Source organism: Coturnix japonica, chromosome 3 (assembly GCF_054131305.1).
Source record: "Coturnix japonica strain WE chromosome 3, WE-NBRP24, whole genome shotgun sequence".
Lineage (NCBI taxonomy): Eukaryota > Metazoa > Chordata > Aves > Galliformes > Phasianidae > Coturnix > Coturnix japonica.
This window is the reverse complement of record NC_140665.1, coordinates 42,400,661-42,421,035: the sequence shown is the minus strand read 5'-3', so window position 1 is coordinate 42,421,035 and position 20,375 is coordinate 42,400,661. Positions and strand designations below refer to the sequence as shown.

The 20,375-nt window shown below is 40.7% G+C and overlaps 1 long non-coding RNA gene across 2 annotated transcripts in view; it reads left to right on the top strand.

Moving 5' to 3' along the window:
• Nucleotides 1-20,375, top strand: part of LOC107311501 (uncharacterized) — a 194,096-nt gene that overhangs the window by 147,278 nt on the left and 26,443 nt on the right. The window contains exon 3 of one of the 2 annotated variants that reach the window (XR_014943955.1): nucleotides 20,022-20,121. The exons of the other annotated variant lie outside the window; for it this stretch is intronic. This is a non-coding gene — a long non-coding RNA (uncharacterized LOC107311501). The remainder of the gene's footprint in view (nucleotides 1-20,021; nucleotides 20,122-20,375) is intronic. 2 annotated transcript variants of the gene reach the window in all.

Below are 20,375 nucleotides of genomic sequence, written 5' to 3'. Positions count from 1 at the left end.
TCAGTTAGTGAGCTCAAAATTATTAGGGAAACCAGGCAGCCAAAATGATTGCCTAAGCCTCAATTCCATAGAAAACAAGGTTCAAAAAGTTAATGTCAGTAATAACTCTTCAGTTGGGGCTACCATAGGGGAACACACTGAAAGCTGTATGTGCCAAAGTGGTCTGCCATGTCCTCTTTGTGTCCTCCCTGTAAACTTTCTCATAGGCCCTGTAAGCAAACATTCCTTCCCCCAGATGCTGTATGGATGAGTGGTCACAACAGTGCCCTTAGTAGGGAGGAGTCAGAGCCCCTTTGGTCCTTGGTTTGACTCTGGGTTTACTCACTGGTGATTTTGGGATGTGGACCTTTTGCTCACTAGAAAGTGGTGGAGACCACACATGCACTTAATGTAGGGCTGGACTTTGCCTGGCCATCTGACCATTTTAGACCTGCACTCAGATCAGCAGTTTGCAATGGGTTTCACATAATATTAGCAAGTAATTCATTTCATGGTAAAACATATTTTCCTAATCCTTTAAAAAACCTACACATTCTTCTGTGTCAATTTGGCTTAAGCTATCTGGAAGCTATAAATTGTTTTTGAATTTACTTTTTAAAGTTCTTTCTAGACAATAATTTACAGCTGTGCAAAGTGAGAAACAAATTTTCTGCTGTGATGAGTGGAAGCCTGAGCTTCCATTGCTGCCCAGGGTCTGCATTTTTATCTGTTCTGAATGGTTCATGGTATGCTTCCTACTTTTCTCCTTGCCTTTTCTTAGAATTCTGCTTAAGAAAGTGCATTTAGGTTTTCAGGATATCATTGAGCTCATTTCTGTTTCTTAATAATAATAATAATAGTAGTAGTAGTAGTAGTAGTAGTAATAATAATAATAATAATAATAATAATAATAATAATAATAATGTAGAAAGAAAACACATTACAAAGCAGACTCTTCCTTCTTTATCACATATGGTCAGTGATAGTTGCATCACTGAGATTTGTCCAACTCCTAGTGTCTTTTAAGTAGCTCCTTGTATACTAAGAGAGGCATATGGCCAAAGCTCCTTGTGCTGAAATTTTTACTGTCTAAATAAGTATGAAGCAAGGCAATGGCATTGTAACTGCTTCTCAACATGAGTTTATCTTTAGTATTTCGTTTTATCCTGAGGCATTGACCTTTCTATTATCAGACTCTTTGAAAGCAAGGAGTACAACCATGTACTCCTGTATCATCTTGTTTGTATCATCTTGTTTATGATTTATATGTGGCTTCAAGTTCTGCCAGAAACTTAATGTCATTTTACTGCCTAGTTTTATATCCTGCCTGTGATGTACTAATTATTGGGGTGCAAAGGAGCACTTATTTCCTATCATAAACCAGGAACTGTTATTTGGGAACAAACTTTTGTACAAATCATGAAAGGATGTAGCAATACAAAACATTCTCAGAGGGCCATATTTCGATATTGTTGACAGTGATGAGAAAGATATTTTATTTATTCTGTGGGAGCCACAATGTGGGGCTGTTGTTATACCTCAGCTGAGAACCTGGTGTAGCACCACCACAGGACATATAGTGTGTTTGAGAGCAACAGTGCTTTTGGATATAAATTATTGTAGTTCCTTTCACATCAGTTTGTGCATGGTATTAAATATTGTGGGGAAATCTTGCTCTCAGCTTCAAACTGCTATTTCCTTCCCCTTTCAAAACAGAAAACAAACAATAAAACAAACAAAAAAATGTTTAGCTTTTAATCCATTCCTAGCAAGGGGCGGATGGGAGGTAAGAAAGAAAGTGATTTGGAGATTGTGCAGTAGTTTCCTGCTTTGCTTACTTTTTTACCACTTTGCTTAGTGGCACACAGTTAATACACATGACTTAATGAGAATGCATTTGCACTCAGCTGCACTTGCCTACGGCAGGAGAGATAATGAAGTATTTCTGCTTATACCATCACAAGCCCTCACTTGTACAACAGAAGGATGAGTTCAGACCAGATTCAGTCCAACAGCAAGGGCAAATTGAGTGCAGTCTCCAGCCTGGCCAGGGCTCTTCAGCACAGCTCTTGGAGACATACAGGGAGTTGTTGAACATTTATGCATGCTGCTAGAGCCTATTTCTTCTTCCTCTATGGAAGAGAGAATAAAACTTATGCTGGTCTATTTAGCCAGATTCCCATAAACTAGATAGCTCACAATGTTCCAAACATGTGTGATGCCATGTTACAGGCATTTCTGTTTGTAAGAGCAGAATTCAACCTTGAACTCATTTACATGATTACAAAGAAGCCAGAATGTCCCACCATGTTTTTATAGCACTGGAATGCAAATGTGGATTTACAGTTCCAGCTCTGCTCCTTCGCTTACTGATATTCCCCTGCCCTTCACCCTCATCCTGGAAAAACAACAACCAAACATCTGTGTCTTTCACTTCAATCTTAATAATCTCTTTCTGATCTTTCACAGACTGAGCCTTGAATAGATTGTAAGAAGACAGATGATTCTTCTTTTCTACATATCCCATAACTCATTGGCTTCTTGCACCTGTCAAATGCCACATTTTCTACCCCTGGGAGTATGCCTACATTCACGTAATCCTCCTTTCTCTGTAACCAGGGGAAGAGATAAAGTTGCAGGTGTCAGTTAAGCCATGTCTCCTTCTTTGATGTTTCCCAGTAATTTTTTTTTTTTTTTTTTTTACTGGAATATTTCCTCCTAAGTGTTTTTCCTGTGTAGATTTGATTCCAAATAGACCAGCATTTTTTTTGCCTTCAGCAAGCGTGGATCCTCAGTTCTGCTTGTGCATCACTGAAAAAATGGAAGTGATTCCCCTGATCTCAGCAGATCATGCAAGGCTAAACCTCGTGTACAAAAATGGCATTGGGCCCTCTGTCATCTTGTTCAGAAATGAGATCTCTCTATTAAAAAAATAAACCAAACAACAGTGAACAACCTTATGATGTATGATTCATATTCACTCCTTAGTTGAGTGCACTGAAGTACTTCCCTGAATCGGGAAGGCAGAAAACAATGTCATAAAAAAACCCAACAAAACAGGTATATTGAATGAAGGAAGATTCCATGTTTGTTTTTAATGTTTGCTTGTTTGTTTTTCTGTAGAAGTGAGATACCTTTTGTCAGGACTGGATATCTTTCTATCTAATGTCCTGTAGCTAAAACAGAAGATAAGAGCACGAAGCACACAGTACTGGGAGGCCATTTCCTATTGCTGTTCCAGAGGCTGGACATAGTCTCTGCTAGTTCTCCTTGCCTCACTGAAATGCAAACTGTTTGTTTCATCTTTGTGTCTTCCAGACCAGATAATCAAACATTTTTAAAGTAATAACATCTAAAAAGCACAGTTTAATATTAATGCTATTAGCTAATGCAGGCATTTTGCATAGCTGGCATGGAGCATCCGAGTGACTGCTTTCATTTTTGATTCTGATCTTTCTCCCACTGGTTCTTCCATCCTTGCAAAAAGATGATGCTTGTGTTAGTAAAATGACAGGAAACTGTCTGCATTTCAGGCAGATAAATCATTACCTGTGAGGTTTTCAAAAACCGTGGGAACATTTTTATATGCACAATTTTGTTTTTCTTGGTAATATTTTTTTATTTATTTTTCTTGGCAAATCATTCACTTTGGGGCAGAGTAGAGCAATTCATTTGGCTTTCTTTTAATGCAGATAGTGACAAGGTTTACTCCCTTGGACAATCTTTGCAGATCCTGCACGAGTCCTTTGTGCTCTGTCCTCTCTCCTCCGCACCACCCCCAGCCCCCAGCCTATTTTATTCCATAGGGACTGAGGGGAACAACACACCCTGTGCCCTCAGCGCTACCTCACAATGACATCTGCTGGTGGCATCGCCCTGAGAGTAGCATAGCTCCTCTGGCCCTCAGCTGTGTCCTTGTGATGCCTACCAAATGTTCCAAATATATATTACAAACAAATAGGCATTAAGGTATGTATATATATTTAACCCTCTGTGAAATGAATTTCTATCTTCTTTCAGCATGACGTGATGGAATTCAGGAAATTTCAAACTGATTTGTTCAGCTGCATTTCCCCATACTTTAACAGCCCCTTCCAGGCGAGGTGGCTGGGCCATGCAAGCAGAAGCTTTTGGCAATGAACATTTTCTCATCTCAGTCTGTTGAACTATTATCTTTAAATATTATTTCTTTGGCAAAATCACTTTGAAAGTACACGTTTTATAAATGTGAAGGGGATCTGTAAGCTTTCTGCTATGTTTATTCATTCCTCAACCTTCCAAACACTTGAGAATTAGAATTATTCAGCTAGGCTTAATGAGGCTGACTCAGAGTAAAGTTATATGCATAAAAGTCAAGGATAGGAGACCGATGTGGCGTGTTTTTAGGTGGTTGCGGGGTTTTTAATATTAATGTTTATTACTGAATATTTTAAAGGAGAAGAACTTGGGCTCTATCTTCTCCTCAGTTCCTTCACAGGAGCACTCTGTGGGGCTCAGAGCAGAGGAGCTTGGCTTGGTGGGTCCCTGCAGCCTCCCAGGGCAGGTCTCATGCTGGGAGCTGGAGCAGGCTGGCTGTCCCACAGCTCTGCAGGGATGGGAGTTGTTCAGGTAGCCCAAAGGAGATGCTCATGATTATGGGAACTTTTCCATCCTGGTCTGAACAAAACCTTCTGGGACTCGCAGTTCATCTTTACAAGCTTCTCTGGGGCTTTATCCTGACATCGTATCTGATTCCACTCACAAATGGATTAAGAAAAATGCCTTTTGAGTCACCTTTAAGAAATGTTCAGAAGAAAACTCACCTTTTTCTTCCCAGATGTGATTTTTGCTGTGACATCCTAGCAGAACTGAATGGAGAATTTTGTTTAACCCAGCTAGAGAATGACATTCTCTTCTGGCTTGCAGTGAGCATACAAGGGTGCAACTCTCTTCATTTCTAAGGTCCTGCACTTTTATATCATATAAGAAAGGTCTTGGCATCTCTGCTGCGAGAGTAGAGGAAGAGGCACCTTTCATTTTTCCTAGTGCTTTTTATTCCACTTTTGCTGAGGCCTTCAGAAGCAGTTTGCACATCTGTCTTTATAATTTTGAGCTGGTAAAACATTTTGATCAGAAAATGCTGACTGTGGGAAAAGGAAACTTTTTGCTGAAATATCTCACTTTAATGATGTAAATATCATATTATGCTCAGATCACTCCCATAAAATCAAGTATTTGTCCTCCACAGCATGATTTTCAGTTTTACACTGTCTTGCAATATTCATACTGTAATTATAAAAAATGCATAAACATAGAATTGCTTTCGGAGTATTTTCTTTCACAGTAAAGTTATGAGATTATTGACTTTTTGTCTCCTTCCAGTGGAAGTAAAATTAAAGGATCTGAGAATTAGACTAAATAGAAATTCCAAATTTTAATTAGTTTTGCTAAATTTATCATCCTTCTGCCCCCCAACTCCCCAATCTCAATCCCAGTCTTTTGCAATCCAGGGCTTCAGAAGGAAATCCCACCTGTTTCTTACAGAATGTTGGGGAAGAATGGAAAGTAGAAAGGCAAGAGAAGGAGGTGTAACCAGTGATTTTATGAAACATAAGCAGGAACATCCATTCCAACTTTATCTATAAAACTAATTCTGGTGTGAGCCAGCTGCTGCCTCTGAAGGCCTCTACGTATCTCTTGAAATCCCAAGGATCTTTTTTTTTTTTTTTTTTTTTTAACCTGTATTGTATCCTCATTGCCCTTGAGATCCTACATTACAGCTGCTTTCTTCAGAAGGATTTGATAAGAATATCTCTTTTGGACCATGTCAGTGTTAGAGAATTGCTGTCAAGCATCAAGAGATGCTCTCTTTCTTCCCCTGGGGTTTAAAGATGCTATTCTAAAATTAAAGTGTTTGGTATAGATAAGATACTAAGGGTTATAATGAGGTCAAGAGTTGCTGGCAGTTTCCATCTGGATGTTTTTTAGAAGTTGATCCGATCCCTGGCTGTGTTATTTTCCCTTTTAGATGGATAAATATATACAGACCATGTAGAGACATAGCCAGGAATAGGAAACTTTTAAAAAATATTTGGAAATTATTCTGATTGCATTGTTGAAGTCACGTTGCACCACTTGATTGTGCTGGCATTCTCTGCAGTGTAATGTGACACAGATTTTGTGATGTAACAAGATACGCCCGCCAAAACCCAATGTGCTTTGTTTTCGTCAGAATGTATTAATCCACTTACTGAATAATTGACCCAAAGAGATTCTGTCAAACACTACTAAATTATTCACTGGATTTCCAAACCAGCAGACAGCGTCCTTTAAATATTTAAGAATAATGTCAAATGATTTTCTATACCAAAAATATTCTTTTATTTTTGCACGTGTGTTTGCTTAAGTTCCCTAACCCTTTTTGGTTGCTTAATGAGAGAAGACCATTTAAGTAGTAGCCAATGCACCCTACAGAGGTGCCAGGGGAGGGGCTCTTTTGACTGTGAGTGCCCAGAGAAGGAGCAGCACAAGCTCGTCCCACTCAGCTGTCAGACCCTCTGGATGCCATATCATTAGCATGATTTCACTGCCTCACCCTTGTGTTTTAAAGCAAAAGCCAAACCCTCTACATAGATATATATATATTTTGCCACGTAACGTGTGCCTTGGCAGTTAAATACCCCAAGACAAGGTGCTGTATTGCAGGCTGCACAGCCAAAGCTGTTAAGTGCTTTGCTATTCTCTACCCTCAGGCCTCACAGTGCCTCTCTAGGTGTGCATTATGAGATAACAACCTTGCCGGATCAATTTTGGTGTGGAAAATAGGTTTCCTTAAAAAAGGGACACCAGTATAGCAGCATTCAAGTTCTACCAATTACAGTGTCTGACACCTTTCCCCTTGAAGGTTGCATGCTGAACGAGAGCAGGGTATATTTCTGGCTTGTTTAAAAGGGATAGGGACAGGCATCTGATAGCTTACCTTAATTATTCCATTTCCTCCTCCCAATATGCATTTTCTAAATCTAATTATAGAGCTTGTGGCCCCTGCTATCAGCCAGTACCCAGAGATTAATGTAAAGCCATGGGAAGGACAGATACCTCCCTTCACGCTTTACACAATGTTGCAAATATATTCCAGCAGTCTTTTGATACTAATATTTTGATATATTCATCATTGTGTTAGCATCTGCAGTGAGTAATATTTGCAGTTTATAAGCTCTTCCAGGACCAACTGTTCATATTACTCCTATTAAGTCCATTCAATTTTCCACCTGAAATACCACATTTGTCTAGTCAAGGTTTGACATCTATTTTCAGGGGGGAGTGTGCTTTTAATAACAAGTTTTATTTAATTGTATGCTCTTCTTCTCCCAAAGAATATACTAGGCAATCTGTTATGTATTGTCAATAGACTAAGATGCACTTGGCTGCATTCTCATGTTTATCATCTTGGCCTTGATAAGGGGATATTTTTGTGTGTATGCATCTGTGTGCATTGAGGTATAATTGTTTATCAGCTCTTCCACAGCTTTATTTGGATTGGAATTTGCTGCAATGTCCTCACAAGTGCAGGAATGCTGTCCAGGGGGTGGGCTCTGCATGTAGGTGGTGGGCAGCAGGCAATCCTCCTTGACAGGTTTGCTATTCCAAGCCATAAGTATTGTCACACTCCGTGTGTCCTTTAAGCAGACAGCCAGAGCCCAAACATATTTAATATTTTATTTGGGAAAAATAAATAAATACAGTGATGATTCCTGTGCTCTGCCCTTCCTTAACAATGTTTAGAACTGGCTTTAGGAGAGAGCAAGCACTATCATTCTGATTGGTTTAAAAAGAGGAAGCAAAGGCCTTTGTTAAAAGCAAAGGAATAAAAATATATGGGAAATTCTTGCACATCTTCCTCCTATCTTTATTATTACTGTTATTTAAAGGAGAGTGGTATACTGGCTTTGAAAATAAAATTTGCAGCTTCTGCAAAGACCTAAATTCAAGACTTACATGCCAAAGAGTTGTCACAGACACTGGGGAATTCAGTGTCTTGGCATTTTTGAATAGTAACAACAAACCAAGATTTTGCACTGGTTTGTCAGTTTGCTTGATAATTGCCAATCCCTTATTCATTGCACAGGTAAAGCCCTACTCGCAGAGCTTGTGAGAAACATTTCATGCAATGAAATTCTATCCTTTTCTATTGCTTTCTGTGGATGGAAATGCTAGAATTTGCATGCTTATGTGTGGGAAGAGCATATCTAAGACCTCCATTGACAGTCGCTGCATGTAGCACAGGTGATAGACAAATCAGTTGCTCTTTGTGAAAAAAAATTAGATGTTTCAGAATATCTCCTGGTAAAAAAAGATAATTTTTTAAAAAGCTGGAAATTCCCAGGGAAAAATAGAAGGGAAATTGAGATCATATCAGAGGCTTTTGCTTAACAGAATCAAAACATTTGATTCTAATTCTAAATTCATCCCTCTAAAAAAATTGTATAATAAACGTGCCCATATAAAGGAATGAAAAGCCATAATATTAAAACAGAAATTCTACTTCTTTTTCAGCAATAACATATTATAGCACTCTGATATTCCCTGGATGGTTAATTCTTCTATGCTTTTGGTTTCACGTTTTGCAGCCTTTTCTCTCACTTACCTGATGATCTCAGGTGCTTTGAGCGCAAGCTCCTCTTTCAGCACATTATTTGTACCACACCTGTAAAACTAGGCAGCACAGAGCTATGACACTGACTGTACTCTTTCAAGAACAGTTTTCTCAGCCTCTGCAAAAGATCAAGCAGGCAGAAGAGATGGCAATAATTATTTGTAACAGCAGCACTCACACTCTCCCTTGTTCTGGATATGAGGCAGTGTTTATGGTGTGGTATTCTTAGATAATATTAACTACACTATCAGACAAGTACTGTGTAGTTTGCTTAAAACATGGAAAACCAGTGAAATGAATTTGGAAGCCAAATTTGGATGCTGAATTGTTTTTGGCTGGGTTATAGTCCTGCAAAGCAAGCTTTCCAGGAGAAAGGCTGACAAAGCTTTGCAGAAAAACACCTTAGAACTCAAGTTTTAACACTGCACTAGCAGGCAGGGCGCCAGCATGTACTGTGTGTGCTGGTGGCTTAACGCAAGTGTGAAGCAAATGTCTTTTGAATGACTTGAGGCCAGAGGGGGCATGTACAGCATCCCAAGACAGCTTCAGTGAGACATCTGACAGATTAGATACTGAGGTCAGGTGCTGGGATACCAAGGTCATGCCACATCCTGCTTTCCTTGTGCAGTTGGGCTCCGATAACAGAGCAGTTGGTGGGACCACCCATCAGATAAATGTGGCAATTTCTGACAGTCTCAAATTATGGTTGCAGCAAGGGAGGCCCTGATAAGATCAGTCAGGCTCTGGAATGATTTAGCTAGCCCTGGTTCTTCTTTTTTTTTTTTTTCTCCTTTATTTTCTTTCTTTGTTGTTTTTTTTTACTGAGGACACAGCCTGTCTTTTGAATACAAAAGCAGAGAACACTCGTGGAATCTCATATCATCCTTGCAAGGAAACGAGGATTGATTTATGGGCTGGATCACTGAGAAACAGTAGTTCTTTGCTCCTTATGATGTTTTGTCAGAATGTGCGATACCCTCCAGTCAGAGCAGCATGATTTCAGCTGGGTTTCCACAAAAGAGGCTGGAGAAGGGCGGGTGGTGAATGCAGCAACACCTATAGCACAGCAGTTAATAGGACACAAACACATTAATCATGTGACAGATATTGAGTCTAACAGGGCCAGGCAGCAGGTTTTAAAAACAGCCAGTTAAGTTACTACCTGGTAGAAAAAGGCTGACTGCAAGCCCCAAGTTTTATGCTACTATCTGCAATTAAAGTTTTCATCCCCATTTTTTTTTCTCTTCTGTTTGAAAGTTTTTAAATGCTTTTTACTACCTGTCAGAAAATAAGCACGCAGTATTGGAACAGAGGGCTCTGCAGTCCCTTTCCTCTTGATCAGCTGTGGCCCAGTCTTTACCTCGGACATTTGTACAGCACTGCACTGTGGTCCCTCTCCCACGCCTCAACGCCAACTTATAGATACAGCTGAACTCGCCCTGAGGGTCACAGCAGAGAAGATATACTCTGCTGCTGTGAAACAGGATATATTATCCCACCTGACTCTGTGATCAAAGAAGACCTTATTCTCAGATGCAACCTAACAATGTGAGTCCCTTCCTTCATGTGACTCATCTTTAGCACTGTATGCCACATAAGCCTCTGCCTCTTTTATTACTACCCATCCATTAAGGGAAGATGGTTGGGGTGATCTTTATTCATAAAGGCAGATGACCCCTTTGCCTCCTTCATGTTCTTCATTTAAAGTAACTCCAATCACTTCAATCATGAAGTTACTGATGCTCCAACACAGCTTATTTTTTGTTGCTAAAACATTTTCTGTATCAGGAGCAATATAAAGCAAAAGAAGAGAGCATTAATAAATGAACTGTTCTCATGATTTTATAGGCTTTCTGCACATGCACGTGCCCTTCACTATGAGCCTTTTTCTAGTGCTGTTTGCCATGGCAGGTTGGGATCAATAGGACAGATTAGCTATACACTGCCATGTAAGTATTTGTCTTCCTTCCCATATGAAAAATGAAGATTTCCAGGACTATATCTCCTGGCCACTACTGAAATAGTAGGATAGAAACAGATGTCACCAGCAGAAAAGAGTCATAAGATCTGCCTTCTGAGAGGACATGAAAAGTCCATCATGCTCATTAATCAGTCTCTGACAGTGATCAAAACCTGAAGTTTCAAGATGAGATTAAAAAAAAAAATAATTGTAATGAACAGAGACATAAATGCACCTTGCTATTATTATCTGCTGATATGGGAAAAAAAGAAGTCATTTAGACTCAGGACTAGTCATCAGTAAATGACTATCACTGAAAAGTGAATGGCATGATGGTGGATTCTATTGCTGAGGATCATAAAATGGAGTTTCACAGCCAGTGTTGGCTGTGGCTACACTAAGTACTGCTCTCAGGGGAATGGCTGTATTTGCAAGATGCAGACTATAAATTTGGGTAAGGTACCTGGCTTGCCTGATTATCACCACTTTCATGAGAGTTTGTGGTCTGGGCTGAGGAACTTCCTTTACTCCAGTGGATATGATTACTGGTGCAAATCACTGCAGCTTTTTCTGAGCTGATGTAAATGAGCGTTGCTCCACTAGAGAGGAGGAAACCATAGTGATTTGCAGCAGCAGAGAATCTGACTCACAGTTTTCAGATGTTGGTTTGTTTTGACTTTCAAAGGTGCTTACTGGTAGCAAATTGAATTTAGAGAATCTTTGTATTTGGTTTTATGGTCTCCTGAAGTCATTTGACAGTAACAATGCTGCGTAACAGCTGCTTGGATTTCATGATGCTAATCAGATGATTTCTTTTCTTTTTTCTTTTAATATATTTCCTGTGCTAAGGAGTTTAGTTGAGATGTGCCTAGGAAATAATTTTTCTAGCAAGTTCTGATATATTTTTCTGATAAGTTATTTTAAATTTATTTTATGTTCTCCCAGCTGTTGCCTGCAATTTCTCTTCAGATTATACTATCAGAATATACTGCATGTTACAGAGTAACTGAGGGAGATGCCTGAGCTAGTTTTAACTGAGTGGTAGTTTGAAATAGCACTGCTATGTTTCTTCTGGCATCCAAGCCAGTTCAAAGCAATTGACTATCTCTACTTGACACTGCTGCCCGGGGTGGAGATATACACTTCCAACTGTTAGTCAATTAGCAGAAAATATTGACAAACACTTTCACACTTTAACATTTGTTTCTAGGTAGAAAATCCTTTCCTAAGTACATTATGGTGCAATTTCACTAGTAGCTGACTAAATACAAATATAGTTCATGCTGTCATCTTTGCTGCCCAGCTTTCTTTCTGCAGAGCTCTATGGGCAAACTCAAGAGACACAGGGGTGTGTGGATGACTGCTGCCACTGGCCTGGCCAATGGAAATCTTGGCCCCACTGAACTCACCAACAAAACTCACTGATTACTCATGGGACTAAATATTTATTGCAGCTGCGTGCAAAGAATGAGTATGCCTCTTTTCTCTTCTAGAATCAATTGGACTTCTCAGCTAGACTGTTACTTTGAGCACTGGTGCTAAACAAATCACTTTGTCATCTTCACACTCTTAACCAATAGATATATCTTCACTTTGTGGCTCTGATCATATGATGTCATTATCAAAATTAAGATAGGCTTTGTGTCTTTCTTCTTTCTTTCTTTCTTCCTTTTTTTTTCTTTTTTCTTTTTCTTTTTCTTTTCTTTTTTCTTTTTTTTTCCCCCTCCATTCTTGGCATTTGGATTATGTTTGTTTCCAGGATTGGTTTGGGTTTTTTTTTCTTCCCCAAAAGAATACAGAAGAAAAAAAAAATCTAGGAAAGCATGCAGTTGTTTCACAATTGCCAGAGCATAGATAACTTGTGATGGGTTTAAGTCTACTGACTCCTCACCTGTAAGCTCTATCTTCAGTCCACACTGACTTCCCAGGAGTCTTTTCCCTGCAGACACTTGCGTGCATTAGCTAATTCCCTAATTAGCCTAAATGTGCTCCGATGGCTCAGTTTTAGTTGTGTATTCATGCTGAGAAGCAGCTGCTGGGCTGCAAGAGGCTCTTGTCTGCACCAGAATTCTGGTGGAAGGGCAGCAATTCTCATCTTACTCCCCAGGGGTGTCTGCAAAGTCTGTTGAGGGGCTGGGCTGTGACACCAGGTAAGAAGGCAGAGCCCCAGTGCTTCAGGAATGACCTCAGGGGCAGCAGTCACATCAACATCATTCTCTTCTCCACAGCAGATGAATATTTGTGGCTTGAACCTCAGGAATATCTTGTTTTATACGGTCAGTGGACACAGAAGAGATTATGAGGTTATACAGATAGATCACCCTCAAGAGACTTGCAAATACACCTTATTTCCATTTGCTAGAAAAAACAGGAATCACGTGGAATCAGAAACGTAAAATTTTCCAAGGCAGCATGTAAGTGACACTCAAAGCAGGTGATTTGGGTTCCACTCTTGGTTAACCAATGATCTGTATGGAAATACAAACAGAAATGAAAAAAATGAAGGAAAAAAGAAAAAAAGAAAAAGAAAGAAAAAGAAGAAAAAAGCTACTGTATCTTTTATTTGGAAATGCCCCAAAACTTTTTTTGGTAATTGCTATGCAAACATTTTCTATATCTGTGCAAAAACATCTGGATGCTTACAGTGGCATCTGGACATAAATATTAAAAGATCAACAAAAACCTGATGTAAATTAGCCGTGTGGATAGCCATAAAAACCACAACCACAAAAACTTACTCTTTGGCTGCAAAAGTGGATGTGTTGTCCTTTGTTTTCAGCATGCTTATGAAGTGATATTTAAAAAAAAGAAGTCTTGACTAATGGGTTTTCTTTCGTTTGACCAGTCTTCATCAGAGTAGAAATTCCCTGGCCTGATTAAATTGGTAGGGAATGTCTCTCACTTCCTCCCTAAACACTTTGCCAAACGTTGGGTGATTCATGGGAAAATTTTGGCTTTGGTTATGAAATGAATATTCCTTTTTCTTCTGGATGCTGCCTAGACTTTCACTGAGTTCTGTGTGAATTCAGTGCCATAATCTGAGGAATCTACAATCATCATGGGCAGTCTATTCCCTGTGTTATGAGAACTGTGGTTTTGGTGGACTCCAGTTTTGCTGTAGAATTCACACTGGAGAGATAAGCTGTGAGTAAATAAAAACAACTCTGAGGTTTGCCTACACAGGATGTCTGATGGAAAAAGCCCTCATCTGGTTCTCATGTCAAAAAAGTAAGCTAAAAAGTTAATTTGGTGACTTTTTTTCATCTTGTAGATTCCAGTCTCATGACTTCTGAGCCCCTCGGGTCTGTAATGCTGCTGGCTGTTTTTTTCCAAAAGTAGCAGGGACATGAAGAGATCTAAGTTCCTTTGCTTTTTAATGAGTATGAGGTGCAGAAAATGAAAGATTTTAGAAGCTGACATGAGTCAAACATGCAAATTGGTTATATAATCCAGGTCTTTTTACCTTCACTTTTCTCTTGGCGAAAACAGGAATTATAGCTTTCCCCCTCCAGAAGTGAATACATGAAAGACTGAGCAGTGCTAGGATAACAGCAATCTGTTAATTTTCTTTTTCAGAGAGAACTCACCTCATCTTGTTCTCATTCTCAGTGCATTCTTCCTCATCTTTCAGTTTGGTTTGTTCTTTCACTGCAGGCTCCAGTGCTGTTCACCTCTTTCTTAGGAATAGTCAACTGCAAGTCGCAGACATCCCACCACCCAAGCTAGATTGCTCAAGGAATGGGTTTGTTCTTGTGAAGATGTTTCTGTTTCTTTGTCTGCTAATGACATACAGCTTTCACAATGGAAAAACAAATGTTCCTGTTGATAGTTGCCTGTTGTGGCTGGTAACCCAGTGGGAGATCCTGAGTAGGCCCTACTGCAAGGTGAATAGATGGCTTTGAAAGACTCTCAAGAATGGAAATGCTGATGTTTATACTTGATTTTTGCCCTAATATTTGGTGAGAACTCTATAATTTAAATAAAAGGGCTAATTTTTTCCCCCAGTTTAATGTCTTTTTAGCAGTGTGGGAGTTATAAGCATTATAATAATTTTACCACTTTCATATTTAAAAATATGCCCTCTAAGCATTTACATTCAAGATTTGTTTTTCTTCAGATGTGTAAATAACGCATAGCAATTTGCATCTCATGCATAAATCTTTCTCTTGTTGAATACAAATTAAAAAATAATAATCCAGCCCCCAACCCCCAACCCCTTTCATTTGCCTCTTTTCCCACATCCTCGTATTTATGGTGACTCTAGGTGGCTCATTCTTCTAAGGATAAGTTTTGGGGATTTATGTGTGTTTAAAACATTTTCTTGCTGGAGTTTTCTTCCACCGAGTAGTAAGATGCCTGAAGCTGATTAATAGAGTTTCCTTTTCCAGTCTTAATGAAAATATTTCAGGTTTTATGCATCCTTGATAAATCTCTGTTAAGTCATGTGTGTGTGTGCGTGTGTGCACGTGTTGCTCTTTCTTGTGATTTGTCCTACATTGTTTCTGGGGACCTTGAAGGCCAATGTCAGTGCTGGCGTAACTGATTTCCATTTGCTGTTAAACCAGAAATGAGGCATTGCTCAGGATAATTCAGGAAGGGTTGCATGGACTCACTGCAAAATTTGCTGGAGAAAATGTGCTCTGGAAAGTTACTAGAGCCTGAATATACAGGAACCTGTTCTCTGACATGCACTTGACATCTTGTCTGGTTGCATCTTCAGGGTACTTTTACTCTGCAGATTTCCTGTTCTGGCTTCTATGCCTATGGATCAGCACTGTGGGGCTCAGCCCACTAAAAATGTCTACCCTGCAGAAGTCTGGATGCCTTGGTAAAAAATGTGCCTGAAATACCTCATTGAATCATCTCCCTCAGATCAGACCGGCTGTGCTATTTTTGTCTGCAGAGCCCCTTCTGCCTTTCTGGCTGTGGAAGGTGCGGGTGCCAGGAGCAGCCCAGTGCTGGGAGGCAGGTGCTGAGTGGCTCTGAGCAGCACAGAACCACCCTAGCAGGCTGTGGGTGAGCATTTCCTCCATGGCCACCTGATCACAGCAATGCTAATTTTAACGCAGGGAGGAAAGACAGGGATGTGATAGCAGGATGGTCCCAGCTGTTCATCCCGTGGAGGCGAGCGGCACTTTTATTCTGAGAGGGAAGGCAGGAACTCCAGTTTCACTGAGCAAGCTGGGGGAGTGAGAGAGGAGTAAAACTTTTGCTAAATTCCTGATCTGTCTTACAAAAGTGCTTCCAAAGGCTCAACCTCTCTCCCCTTCCCTGCAAGTTTTATTTAGTTTTAAGCTCTCTTGGCTGCTGCAGTGATAGCTCCTTACCATTTCCATCGCAATTAATCACAGTGGGGTTGATTATGCTTTTGTCTGATTGTGTAAATGAGGATCCTTCTGTCTGAGACTGAGCAACCGGTGCTGCCTTGCACATGACACATCCCTGGCACCACCAGCCCCACCAGAAACAGGGAGGGGAGTGACAACCTGCCTCTTTGAATACAGGTCAGAGGCACTACAGGGTGGTGCTTGTGCAGGATGAATTGACAGGAAAGTGAAGTTTTGGATACAAAAATTATTCACAGTGAAGAACTGAGAGTTCTAAGGAGCTCCAACATTCCTAACAGCCTCCTGATGGCTCCTCCTTTACTTGAGGGACAGGAATGGAGGTTTGGGATGAAATGGCCCAGGCCATGGGGCTGTCTGGCTCAACCTGTGATGGCCAGATGCCCGCTGAGATCAGTATGTTTTAGGAGAGCAAGAGCACAAGAACAGCTGTGAGGAGGGGTGGTCAGCAGGGATAGGGAGGTGATCGTCCCTCTCTACTCTGCTCTTGTGAGGCCCCATCTGGAGTACTGTGTCCAGGTGTGGAGCCCTCAGTACAAAAAAGATATGGAGATTTTGGAAAGGGTCCAGAGGAGGGCCACGAAGATGATCAGGGAGCTGAAGCACCTCCCCTATGAGGACAGGCTGAGGGAGCTGGGCTTGTTCAGCCTAGAGAAGAGAAGGTTGCGGGGTGACCTCATTGCAGCCTTTCAGTACATGAAGGGAACTTACTCCCAGGAGGGGAGTAAACTCTTCGAAAGGGCTGACAGTAGCAGGACTAGGGGAAATGGTTTTAAGTTGAAGGAGGGAAGATTTAGGTTGGATGTTAGGGGAAAGTTCTTTACTAGAAGGGTGGTTAGGTCCTGGAACAGGCTGCCCAGTGAGGTTGTGGATGCCCCGTCCTTGGAGGTGTTCAAGACCAGGTTGGACGGGGCCCTGGGCAACCTGATCTAGTAAAGGCGTATGTTTGGTGGCCCTGCTAGGCAGGGGGGTTGGAACTACATGATCCTTGAGGTCCCTTCCAACCCGGGTAATTCTGTGATTCTGTGATTCTGTGATGTGTGACACCCTCTATGTATTTGGAAAGGTCAATGGAATTAACAATGTGGCAGGAGCTCCCAGTTGCCATGCTGTAGATATTAACTTTACTGTCTTTTCAGCAATTGCTCTTTTCTGGGATACTTCATAGTCTGTGAATCTGTCCAGAAGATACTTGTCTGTCTAGAGTAAGAACTATTGAATCATAGAATGGCTTGGGTTGGAAAGGACCTTAATGGCTATCCTATTCCATGCTGCTGTTAGCAGGATTGACACACACTAGATCAGACCACCCAGGAATCTCAAAGCTCTTTAAAAATACTAATTTTAAGCCCAGCATTCAAAGAGGAGAGACTTATTGCATAGGTTTGTCATATGAAGTGTGGAGAGGTTAAAGTCATTTACCCAAAGTCTTAAGACGCAGAGCTGAGTGGGGAGCAGAGCTGAGGAGCTACAGTTCTCAATATACCACTCCAGGCACTTGTCTATAATCCCTCCTTTTCAGCTAGCAGCTGATGATAATTTACAACATTTCCTTTTAGAAAAGCAAGTGGAGTGTTGCTCTCCAAAACAACCTGGGTCAAAAATCTCCCCGTACCAGCGAAAACTGCAGAAAAATCTTTCTGAGGGACAGGCATACAGTGCGCGTTATTATTCCACGTGCCTGAACACTAGGTTGTGTGGTTCCGTTCTGGTTTTGAACAGGATTGATTAGTTGCAACTCCAGTTCAGCTTGCGGAGTGTAACGCTTGAATTTGCTGTATGTTTGGCTAGCGGATCACATCCTTAATACAGCCTTACTTGTCAAGCAACCACTCTGTAGGCAGAGATGAAAGCAGGCAGGGAGAACGTTTCCTTTGCTCACGTAGGAGAAGATGACAGGTAACATGATCTTGACCTCTGAAAGTTAGAGACAGCTCTGAGAGCGGGTAACTTGAGCCAGGACTTCTGCTCATCGTGTAACAACAACACATGCAGTGCCACATGAACTTGGTGGAGAAGGCTCATTCTGTGCCTGTTTTCCCAGCTGGTACTATATTGCTCCGGGTCCTAACCCCTATAAAGCTAGAGTTATGTTTAGAATTAACTGGAGAAGGGTATCCTGTATTATTTATAGTTTTAACTACTTTTTCTTTAATCAGAAAGAAAAGCAGGCTGATTCCTAGCGGTTTTTGTGTCTGAATTTTTGGGCGGAGAAGCAGCAGCTCCTGGAGTGAATTACATCTTCTAGTGATGTCATGGGGACCATCACTTCAGGGTTTTATTGCTCCCAAAGTAACATCCTGTCTGCCCTTTCCCTGGAATCTAGTTTTATACCATTGACAAACTGCAAGGGAGCCAACAATATTGTCTGCAGAATTTAGTAAACTCACACAAGTAAACTAGGCGTTAATGCATACATTTACAGATGCTCATTCTAACCCAGATGCAGCTACTGTACCTCAGTGATCTTGTAAATGCAGTGCAAAGGCTGCACTACCATGTTCCGTGGGGAGCTGACAAAGTCACAGGATGCTGTTGTTTCCATCTTATTTTTTTTCCCAGCTGCTAAATTACATTATAAGGCACTAAACAGACACTCAATATTTTCCTTATATAAATTTATCATGCAGCAATTACCGCAGTTAAACTCATCGCAGGTATGTGATTGTAAATGGGAGGTGGCAATCAGTGTAATTAGAAAAGATGCGCCTGCAAAACACCCTCTGCATTACAACATTGCCCACACTATAAGCACCCTACCACGTGATGTGTCCCTTCTCGGTTACACAGTGTACGTCCTGTGTTGATTCAAGCTTGAATTACACAGTAAATCTTGCTGGTGAATTTATAGACTGTCCCTTTGAAGGCAGATCTGTGCCAGGCTATTTATTTAAAGTCCTTTTTTCACTGCAGCGGCATGCTTTTGAGATGTAATACCTTATGTGCAAAATCCCAGAGTGACAGCAGCTCTGGAAGCTCATGATACTTATAATACATTACATATTATCAATAAAATGTTGCAAGGCATGTCATAGATCTTATTAACATAACTTTAAATTATGGGTACAAGTTTGACCTATCTGTTGATGGATTAGAAGCAAAGCGTGGATTTTTAAACAGAAGTAAGAGGCTCAGGGCATCATTAAACAAACTGTCCTGAGTAAGATGTCTGCGTATCACCATAAAAAGTCACAGCGTACCTGAAAAAAGTTGACCATCCCCAAGGCATGATAGAAAATTTAAAGAAAACTAGAAATAACTTTCAGGGTTATTTTATTTTATTTATTTCTATTATTGCATTTGCTGCTGTCTCGATATGAATTGTGATTTAAATTGCTGCCAGAGATCTTGACTGCACTAAAATAGTTTGCTCTGTGCTTCTCCCCACTCCCCCTCCAGGCAAACTGGAGAAAATAAATAAGCTCTGAACGTCCAGGAGACCCTGGCAGTAACCAAACCTTTGAGCACAGCTGAGGCTTACATTGCCCGCCTACACATCCCGTATCTGTGTTGAAGTTCATTATGTCAGGATGAGAAAGCACAGCGACAAGTAGGGTCCAAGCCGAGGATTAGAAGTGACTCCTCAGACATGCAGGAGCCTGTACTGGTAGTCTCAGCTGCAGCTTCTGGGAGTTAGATCAGAAACTGATCTTTTATTACAGATCCAAAACATCTAGGCTACCTGTGTGCATTTTGGTAGTTCCACTTGATTTAATTTATGGATATGTACTTTTTATTTAATTGTGGAGCCTTTGCTGCATCTCTTTGTAGTGAGCAGTGTTGTTCTCAGTTTGGTACAGGAAGAATTTAAAGCAATCCATTTAAATGTCTTACCTGAAATTCTGTAGAAGGACCAAGAACAGCCCATAGATGTCCTATTTCCTAGCTCTGTGCTTTACTCTGGAGATACTCCTTTTCTTTTGGGTGTCACTGGGAGTAGCCTTCTACAGGAAGTTATATAAAGCTCCTTTTCTCCATGCTTTAGCTTTTAAAACATTGAATTTTGTTTGAGTCAGGGTGGGGGAAGTTTCCTAAATCTAATAAAGATGGGAACTGGAGGACAAGAATCCCAGAAATGATTGCTGTTTTGTATTATTCTTAGAGGATCATTTCTGGTTCAAGTACAAAACCATGACTGAGAGACAGTTCTGTTGGCCTGGGAGGGAATGGGGAGAGACATTTCAGAGAAATGGGTCCGGCTGGTGAGTAACGTGGTGCACCATTAGTAATGTTTGTTCTATCAGAGGGGACAGTCTTGTGCTGTTAATGAAAGTTACCTCAGTCCATTGCACATCAAATTGAAGAGACTGCACACACACACCACAATCCCCACTCCCTCCCTGTGCACTGATAGGTAATAATTACCTTTTGGGTAGGGGGTGGACGCAGATAACTAAATACTTTCAGGTTAATTATTACTCTTCTGTGCTCAGGAAGATCATAGAATTTTAATAAC